General features: G+C 38.3%; 1 long non-coding RNA gene across 1 annotated transcript; it reads right to left on the minus strand.

Annotated features, from left to right (window-relative positions):
• Window positions 1–356: 356 nt before the first annotated feature.
• LOC143139066 (uncharacterized) lies at window positions 357–2721 on the minus strand. Its single transcript, XR_012990329.1, has 5 exons — window positions 2652–2721; window positions 1622–1718; window positions 1350–1509; window positions 828–1042; window positions 357–631 (listed from the first exon to the last, which is right to left on the minus strand). It is a non-coding gene; the product is annotated as an uncharacterized LOC143139066 (long non-coding RNA).
• Between the last annotated feature and the right edge of the window lie 6702 nt (window positions 2722–9423).

Here is a 9423-nt window from a genome sequence, read left to right on the forward strand (position 1 = left end):
AGTTGATTTCAACACTTTTGAAGTGTCTATATGGGTCCACACCACAAAGTGTTAATTTAACACTTTTTGGAGAGTTGGCACCTTAACACTGATTCAGTGTTACTTACTGACTCTCTGTAGAGTAAAACATTTAACACTGCTTAACACCAACCAGTGTAACATCTTCTCAACACTTAAAGTAGTGTTAAATGTTAACTCTTACTCTCTGGTGGATTATTTTCAAAATAAAGTTTGCTAAAATAATGAGGCCAAGTTCAGTTAAAACACCTTTATTTTTAAATCATGCACCACATTAACATATTTACATATTAATTTTTTTTTTATCATAGTCATCATTTTGCTCCTCTATACAGAATGCATGTAAGTGTTCATCAAAGTACAAAGTATCAACTATACAACCTACTATGAATGCATGCTGTTCATGTATTAATGCATATTTACATTTGTATCCAGTCTATGCATGTAATCCTTGGTCGTTTCAAACCATTTCTTACCAGTAGGATTCAGTCATTTCTGCAATCAAAATATTGATCATCTGTCTACGCGTTGCATCCGACAGCGTTTTCTTTTTGTAATATTCTTTGAAGATTTCTTCACCCTTTGGATTGGACCTCAGGACAGCTTCAATCTTCTGCAAAAACATTTTTTACATATCAGCTTAGGCAAATTAATTATTCTAACAGTAACTCCTGTTAAATTCATTTTAGATATACTTCTAACAATCACCTGCTATGAGATGCATGGTGGCAGTTCAAGTGCTAGTAATGTAGGCGTAATAATTTTCCATTCTAATTTACATTTAAAAATTTGACTTTCATTGTTTTCACCTGTCTTGCTTCATCACGGTCCAGGTGACCAAGGCCCCTCTTCCTGTTCTTAGTGGATGAGAGAATGACAGTAGAAGCTGTTGAAGCAGAAGAAGCTGGTGATGCTGATCGGTCTGACGTTGACACAGGGGATGCTGGCAATGACACTGGTGACACTGATGGGCCTGGCAATACTGAGGACTGTGTCTCGTCTGCCACAAGACATACTTCGAGATCTAAAAATGTTCCACAGGAAATAAAATAAATATTTCCATATAAGGATTAGGGAGAAGCGTTAAAAAATATCCTTGACAAAATGACAATGAAATCATATTTTAAAATACTTAAAAGAATTTTAGAGTTGGCAAGAAATAAACAGCTTCAATTACACACATTTTGGAATATGTATAAACAGGTGCAAGACCTTATATAAAACTATTTCTAAACTTAACTCTCATAAGTAATCATAAACTGCTAGGAGATATATCAACACATAACTTACACCAAGATCACGTCTTCCAAATATTGATTTATTAAACATACCTGATACTGGATACTGACAATATCCAATCTTGAAGTTCTGGATCCCTGACTTTATCAGCTCATCAAATATGTCTGCGTCGACCTCAAGTACCTGATGTATCAGTCAAGCTGAGGAGACCTTCATTCAGAGATTCAGCCTGCAGGCTAAATTTGTCTGTTACTAGGATAATACAAAGAGAAATTACATTTAGCTACCATGTCAACCATATCATTTGGATTTGACCTTTGTAAGTCATTATTGTTTTGAGTTTAAACAATAGGTGGATACAAACCTGTTTCAAGAAACTGGAGAAAATCAAAGTTTTCATCATTTTGTGGAACTTTTATGTATTTTTGGACTCCTCTATATTCTACCCTGGCCAGCATTTTCTGTAGAAATGTTAGAAAATTCATGTTCAAATTCATATTTTCTCTGGCAAATGTAATGCAGTTTAAATTAGTGGTCAATGAAAGCCAATGTCATGCAACTTTTACAACATTTTATCACAAGAAACGACAGGGATGACAAAAATCCCATTCATCTCGTGTGCCCGGTGTAACTAGTGTCGCAACCACCGGCGCGAGTAAATAGTTACGGCGCTCCCGTGACGTCACATTGTCACGCAACAGGTCGGGGACGTCGAGTATAAATTTATGGTATAAATCAGCCCTTATACCATTACCGAATCTATACTGAGCATCTGCCAAATGCAGTGTAATGGCTACCAGGCAGTCAGGGGACACGAGATGAGCTGGGATTGTACATTTATTTCCACAATGAACCTGATCAAACACAAACGTTTCTCTGATCAAATACAAAGGTCTTCTGAACAACAAAACAAGAGCCGCACCGCGTTACATGAGCTACATAGAACTATTAAACAATCACTACACAATCGTACACTATCAGCGATTGCTAGCAAGCGAGGCATGCCAGACAGAATGTTCACGCACATGGATCTATAGCTAATTAGCGTTCGTTAATGCTAGTCAACGTTAACGCTGGCTAATGATCACGTTAACGCTAGCTAATGCAAAGCTAAGCCATCAAAATACTGACACGTTAGCATTAACTTACTTAGCTTAAGCTCTTCAAAGTGGAAAAACTCGTGCAAAGTTGCAAACCTTTCATTACCATGAAGGGCAAAGTTTTAGTTAACTAAAATGTTTACAAGATGGCGCTACTGCAATTAGCACAAGTTGCGGTGGCGTGTAACAGTGTGGTGGTATAGTTAGTTTAGTTTACCATCGAATGAAAAAAAGAGCAAGAGAAAATATTGATATCAAACTATTACTTTAACATACGATATATTAATTACTTACCGAACAACATAGATTTGTTGAGGACCGAGTGTGGACAGCAAGAGAGACTCTTGAGATTCTGTCGGTGCCGGTGGTGCATGTGAGGAAATGAGGGCGGGGGTGACGGCCAGGTTCAGTTACAGAGTTGTCAAATCAGGTATGACACTTGAAGTGTCAATTTAAAAGCACTCCGTCATGACACTTTGTTTTTACACTAACTATATATCAACAGAGAGTTGAATATGTGGGATTTGACTCTATTCAGAGTATAATTAACTCTACCCTCCTTAAAAAATCACTGACACCAAAAAAATAACTCTTTTCAATTTGCTGTGCAGGACATTTGAGCAATGGGAAAATGTTGTTGATGCACCTATACCTTGGACTCGAGTATTTAACATTATATATGAGACAACACTTGATGTAAAGATTAGATATATGCAATATAAATTAATATAGGTTCTTAGAAACTCGACAAAAGTTAAATACTTGGGGATTAGTTGCGTCATCATCTTGCCGCTTTTGTCAAGAGGATGATGAATCTGTAGAACATTTATATTGGTATTGCTCCATTAGTTGCCCTTTTTTGGACTGAGGTTACAAAATGGTTGTCCTCATGTAATGAAGATTTTCAGTTGGATTTATGTACAGTGCTACTGGGTGACTTGGAGAAAAATGGAACTAGTATAAAAAATATTGTTACCTTTTTGGGGAAAATATTTATAATTAGAACAGAGGAGCTAAAATGCCTTAATCTAGCCAGATTTAAACAATATGTTAGGTCTTACTCAATGACAGAGTGCTTAATGGCATATGATATGGACAGGAAACAATATATGGAAAGATGGGTTAAAATTAAAGAAGTAGAAGGATGGGATAAATAGAAGATCTGGGTAAGATTTGCGATAATATACATTTTGATACCTGGATGGCTGTTTCCAGGCGCGTAGCAAGCGTGGGGGATGTGGGTGTTATAACGTACACACTTTTGCTGGAACACGATTCTATCCCCCACACTTTTTGTCAGATTAAAATGAAAGTAAAACATGGAAATAGACGCTCCCGTACAGAGTTGGAACCGTATCTACCATAACGCACACACAGAGAGACACAAATAGGTCTGTTGATTTGATTGAACGGTCATCCAGCCAATCACATCAAGTTAGCCAGTGAGGAATCAGAGCCGCTCTGATCAAATTCAAAGTGTGCTTCTTACAAGGGTGCGGCTGCTTGGGTCTGCATTATAACGTCTGCAGTGAGCAGATTTCAGGTAGAATTTAAATGATAATTGTTACCGCATTATGCTAATTTAGTAAACCAAAATTCACTGTCTGACTGACCGTTTTTGATACAATGTAGAAATGCAGGGAGTCAAAGTGAAAACGGGGGTGCATGGGGTGCGCGCACCGAGGCACTTGTTTCGGCAGAAAGGCTACTGTTCTCGGAGCATTATGCTTTCTCTGTCTATGATCTGCAGCTTTTCTTAAACTACCTCCTCAACAATTAACCTAATGACACGTAGCCGCGAAATTAAGTTATGCCCGGTGCTTCACACGTCTGATTTGCAGCAAGATTGAATTGGAACCGCGGACTGAAAACAAAAATAAACTAGGCTAAAAGTTTCCCCAATCAAAACGTATAAATTTGGTGTCATTAACTATATAGACATATCCCAGTCAGCACACATGTCTCCAAAACGCTTGGAAAAGATCAGCTTAATTACATCGCGTTCCATTTAGAACGTCTATTTGGCCTGATCTTACAAACGTCGGCGGCATTTCACTGTCATATGTGTCGTAGTGCTACATCTACTGGAGATCTTATTATCTTAAATACGATCGCGTTCCATGTATACATCTTATTTTGATCTTACAAACGGCGGCTTCAAGACAAATTTCTACATCTGAGAACTAAGATTTCCAGCATGTAGAACTCAAATAGAACGCGTATGAGCGCTCATGCAATGTGTGCGTCCCTGCAGCAAGTGAAACTGGAGGTAACGTGGGCTAGAAGCAACAATAGTTTAAACAACAACGTGGCTTCCTGTCTATCAATGGAAAACCAAAGAAACTGTTAATCATAATCTTTAAATTGGCATTAATTCAACTGGCTATATGCAACACATTTATATTCCCTTTGCATAATGGGTGGACTTCAAACGTTTTTGAATTTGAGCTTACAATTCTGTCACTATTCTGTGTCCTTTACATTTATTTAATAGCCTAGGTATTAGTGATACCTCGAAATTAGGCTGTTATCTGTGAGGCAATTTATTGTAGCCTGCTAACCCACATGCACAAAACATAATTTCTGAAATTATTTCTTGATTTATAACATGAAATATGTTTCCATGTAGGGTAGTGTCAAATAGTGAAGTGATAGCAGGTAGATCATGTAGGCCTACATGTCACATGAGCCACACATAGGCACTGCTTCTTCTGTCTCTCCCAAACTGCATTAAAATGGTGTGTTTAGCAATCAGAATCTCACATTTTTTTCGAGGGAGATACTCCCGGACCCCAATATAGTCCGCACCCCTCTCAGAAAATACTTCTCTGTCCCTGTAGGGAGTTATTTATAATTTGGCCAGATTGTTTCATTTTCCTATCCCACAACCCCCACACTTTTAAAAAGCTTGATACGCCTCTGGCTGTTTCTTTTTGGGGAGTAAAAGGGGTGGGGGGTTACATCTTTTGTGTGTGAGTGTGTTTTTTTTTTTTTTGTCCTTTATGTTCATCTGTCTTTGTAATTTGCTGTGAAAAAAAGAGAAAAAAAAAGGGAAAAAAAGGGAAAAAAACGAAAAAAAAAAAACGTTAATAGCCTATAAGCCTAAGAGTTTTGACTCTCCCTGTGCTCAAAGTTTGTGTAAAATATGCTCACGTTATAGACTTCTCCTGCCCATTGCAATGTGCGTTTCAATGCCTGTGTTTCATGAACTGAATTCTTAAAAGAATAGGCTGGACAAAAGGATACACAATTAGGCAACACATTTTAATTTAATTTATTTGCTGACGTTCATGTGGCTCTACACTTCAGGTAGGGGCGGCCACAGCCTATAGGTTATAACCTCAGTGAAAAACTTAACCATACTTTGAAGGCCTACTAAATGGCTTGGGCAATGGTAGCATGATAACATGGTAGCCAGATAACATGAACAGCTATGTTAACTTGTTACAATTATAATAACGTTAGCTGACTTATTTTAATCATACAACTGAAGTCAATTATGTGAGTATCGTCAGCTGGTTCGTGGCGCAAGTGGATAGACGCTATTACAAAGAAAACAGGTCAATTTATTCGTGGTTCGATACCCACGTGGAGTTAATTTAGGTGTTTGTTTTTTGGGTGGCATATTCATGGTCCAATGCATGTAGTACTACATACAATTTTGACTTTTAACAATGTCATGCATATTTGTGCGCGTCTAGTATATCAGAAAGTGACAAATCTGCAAGCGGCCACATCTGTCAAAGACTCGTCATCAATCATGAAACGTCATCAACGCAGCCAGTTAACATGGGAGCCAGTTGCCATGTAACAACGGCACTCAACTTTACCTATCTTTCCCACCTAATGACTCTAGCGTTTCCCATTTGATTTCTGCATGCCTTAAGGATATTTCAGTCTGAGCTTTTGGTGTTTTCAGCTAAAACAGCTATTCCCCAACAGATTAACATCCAGCATGACTCAACTTCACTGTAATTAAATTAACTTCGTTGTTCATATGCTATTTTAAGAGCGCATGTCAAGAGTCATATTGGCAGGTGCACGCACCATCGTTCTATCATTCATGAACGCACACCAGCGCACGTCCATGCAAAGCATTACAAAATGCACGATTACAATGGGAAACATAATTAGAATAAAGATATTACGAAATACTGTACATCTCATGATGAGTAGTTATTCACCATCATTTGCAAATTGGTAATGACGGTTAAAAGTGATTAGGGGAGAGGCGAAAGACACGTATGGAGCACAGCTGAAGACGCACTGTCACGAGATATAAGCAACTCCTCTGCAGGATAAATGTTGTTTCATTCAGTCATTTGAGCAATATTAGGGTAAGTGTTGCTTTTTCCAGCCTATGTTTTCGGTGGTAACCCATTGTCAGTCAATAGTGAAAGTAACACTTGTTACGCCATGCGCTCCACTTTTGATAGCGAAACCCCTCCCAATGTGAACTGGACATCCTACTAAATTTGAATAGACTTTTGACGAGTGACGATGCACTTTAGAATGTCATGATAGGGCCCTAGAATGTCATGATAGGGCCCTAGGACAATAGCCTGGAAACCAGGACAATGCCACAATCTGTAAGAAGCCTAGGCTGCAGGGCTGCATCCTTCTCACCTTTTCACCCCTGACCCGTTTTCATGCCTGTATATGAAAAATCGCCAATCAATTTTACCAATTAAAGCCTAGTCTACCCTGTTATATAATAATGTTAGTCTGAAATAGTGTGTGTCTCAAGCAAGTTTATTTATAACCTGGTTTGGTCCAACAAATATTCAGACCTATCTTATTCAGATTTATTCTAATAGTCTACTATGAAGTGAATTCTTCAGAAATGTCTGATAACTTCAGGCACAGAGAAAGAAAGAAAGAAAGAAAGAAAGAAAGAAAACTCATGTAGATTACTGAGGAGAGGAGGGCCAGGCTGAAGCATGTTGCCAAACAGCGCAAGCGGGCCCCTTCACACTTTGGCCCAAGTGAAAAAGAAGAAATAAAGGTATTATGTTGTTATATTGTTTTTTAGTTTGTTTTCTTTATAAATCTCTGGTTTTAGACAACTTCATACTCAATGGAAGCTATGCACTATGGCAACAATGTCACTCGCGCTTGTTTTGCTATGAAATAGCCATTTCCCTCTTCGTGCACCCTTCTCACCTTTTTCACCCCTGACCCGTTTTCATGTCTGAAAATGTATTATTATTATTATTATTATTATTATTTAAGATTCCACACAACTTCTTGTTTAGACCATGGTCATCTCCAAGATTGACTACTGTAATTCACTATTAGCTGGCTTAACTGCTTGTGTAGTAAGATTGTTACAGCTGATTCAGAATGCTGCAGCACACCTGGTCTTCAATCAGCCGGAGGAGCTTCTTTCCTCAAGCAATCCGTATCCTACACACACACAAGACTATTTTTACACACTTGCACATGGACTGTACACACATTGCACTTTATACTCTCTCTTGCTATTTATTCTAAAATATTTCTTGATCTTTCTTTCTTCACACTCGCACAGAAAAAGCTGAACACCAAACAAACTTTCACTACATGCTTTACGTTAGTATTTCTATGTATGTGACAAATAAACCTCTTTGTATCCTTGTATCAATGATTAAGATGTACATCTCCAACCGCCCGCTGCGGTCTTCTGATGAGTGTCTGTTGTGTCAACAAGTCATAAACGCTAGGTCAAATTCAAGACTCTTTTCCTCGGTGGTTCCATGTTGGTGGAATGAGTTGCCCAGTGCTCTCCGTTCCTTTGATAGTTTTGGGCCTTTCAAGAGAGGTTCAAAGGCAAATCTGTTCAACATGCACAAGTTCATTAAGCGCTTATGCGTTATGGTTTGTAGTATTGTTTATTTTCATTAGGCTGTTGATTGACATTGTTGTTTTTATTGATATTCTCCTTAATGTAGTCTGACCATGCTATTGTTATTGGGGGCCAAGCAGCAAAGCTGCAAGGCAACCCATATGTTTGTACCTTTTCTTATTCTTCTTCTCCAATGGAAGTCTATGGCAGCCCATAGAACCGTACAGTAAAAAGTTGTGAATTTTTGCACATCGATTCAGGACAGTACCATAATTCATTTCACAAAGTTTTGAGTCTGAACCACAGGCAGTCTAGCGCCACCAAAGGGTCAAAGTTGACGTTGCATCAATACAACACTTTTGAACCGTATGCCAAATTTTGAACATCGAGATATAGTTGGAATCCTTGGATGAGGCCGAACTCAACGCACCCCATGACGTCAATATCTGCCATATGGAATTTCCATATTATATATATTTATTTATATATGTGGGGTTTATATGTGTGACGGGGGGTAATGGGGTGTGTGGTGGAGGGGGTCTGTGTGTGGACGGGGAAGGGGGTTTATATGTGTGATGAGGTGGGGGAGAGGGTGTAGATGTGTGTATGGGGGGCAAATGCAAAATAGGGAGAGAAAAAAGAACCCTGATGAAGTGTGAGGGTAATGAGATTAGGTATAGTATAATATATAAGTGTATGATAGATCAACATTCTGATGGTTGTGCAGGATGATTCTGAAGTTTTGAAGTGCATCTGTAACAATAAGGGGATAATGGGAGAGCTCTTTGCTTTACCCATCATGAAATGTTGACACCTTGGTAACAAAAAACCTTTTTATAGCCCACCAGTATGTACTAACCCAGCTTATATAAATTTGCACAGATAGGAGGGATAATTTCTCTAACTACTTATAGATTCCAGTTTGTTTCTTGCCTTTGTGTACTGCTTTTTCTTAGTGTGTTCAATACTTTTCCCCTGTGCCATTCCACTTTTTTTACTCATAATACTACTTTTAGACATTAATGTTTGGATTTTTATATATGTGTGGATTACCTACTGTAAGTTAATACTAATGTCCGGTTAATTTCATGCGAATAGCCTCACAGGAAGTATACTTACTGAAAAATGTTTTTGACGTGTTCAATACTTATTTTCCCCGCTGTATGAGCAAATAAGGCATAACATTATTATGTACTGCTGTCCTTTTGCTCACTCTTTTTTGAAATGTCCTACCTTCCATGT

This window comes from Alosa pseudoharengus, unplaced genomic scaffold (assembly GCF_046254945.1).
Source record: "Alosa pseudoharengus isolate Yale_2024_CS ecotype anadromous, Long Island Sound unplaced genomic scaffold, YU_APseudo_1.1 YU_APseudo_1.1_scf_10, whole genome shotgun sequence".
Classification (NCBI taxonomy): Eukaryota; Metazoa; Chordata; class Actinopteri; order Clupeiformes; family Clupeidae; genus Alosa; species Alosa pseudoharengus.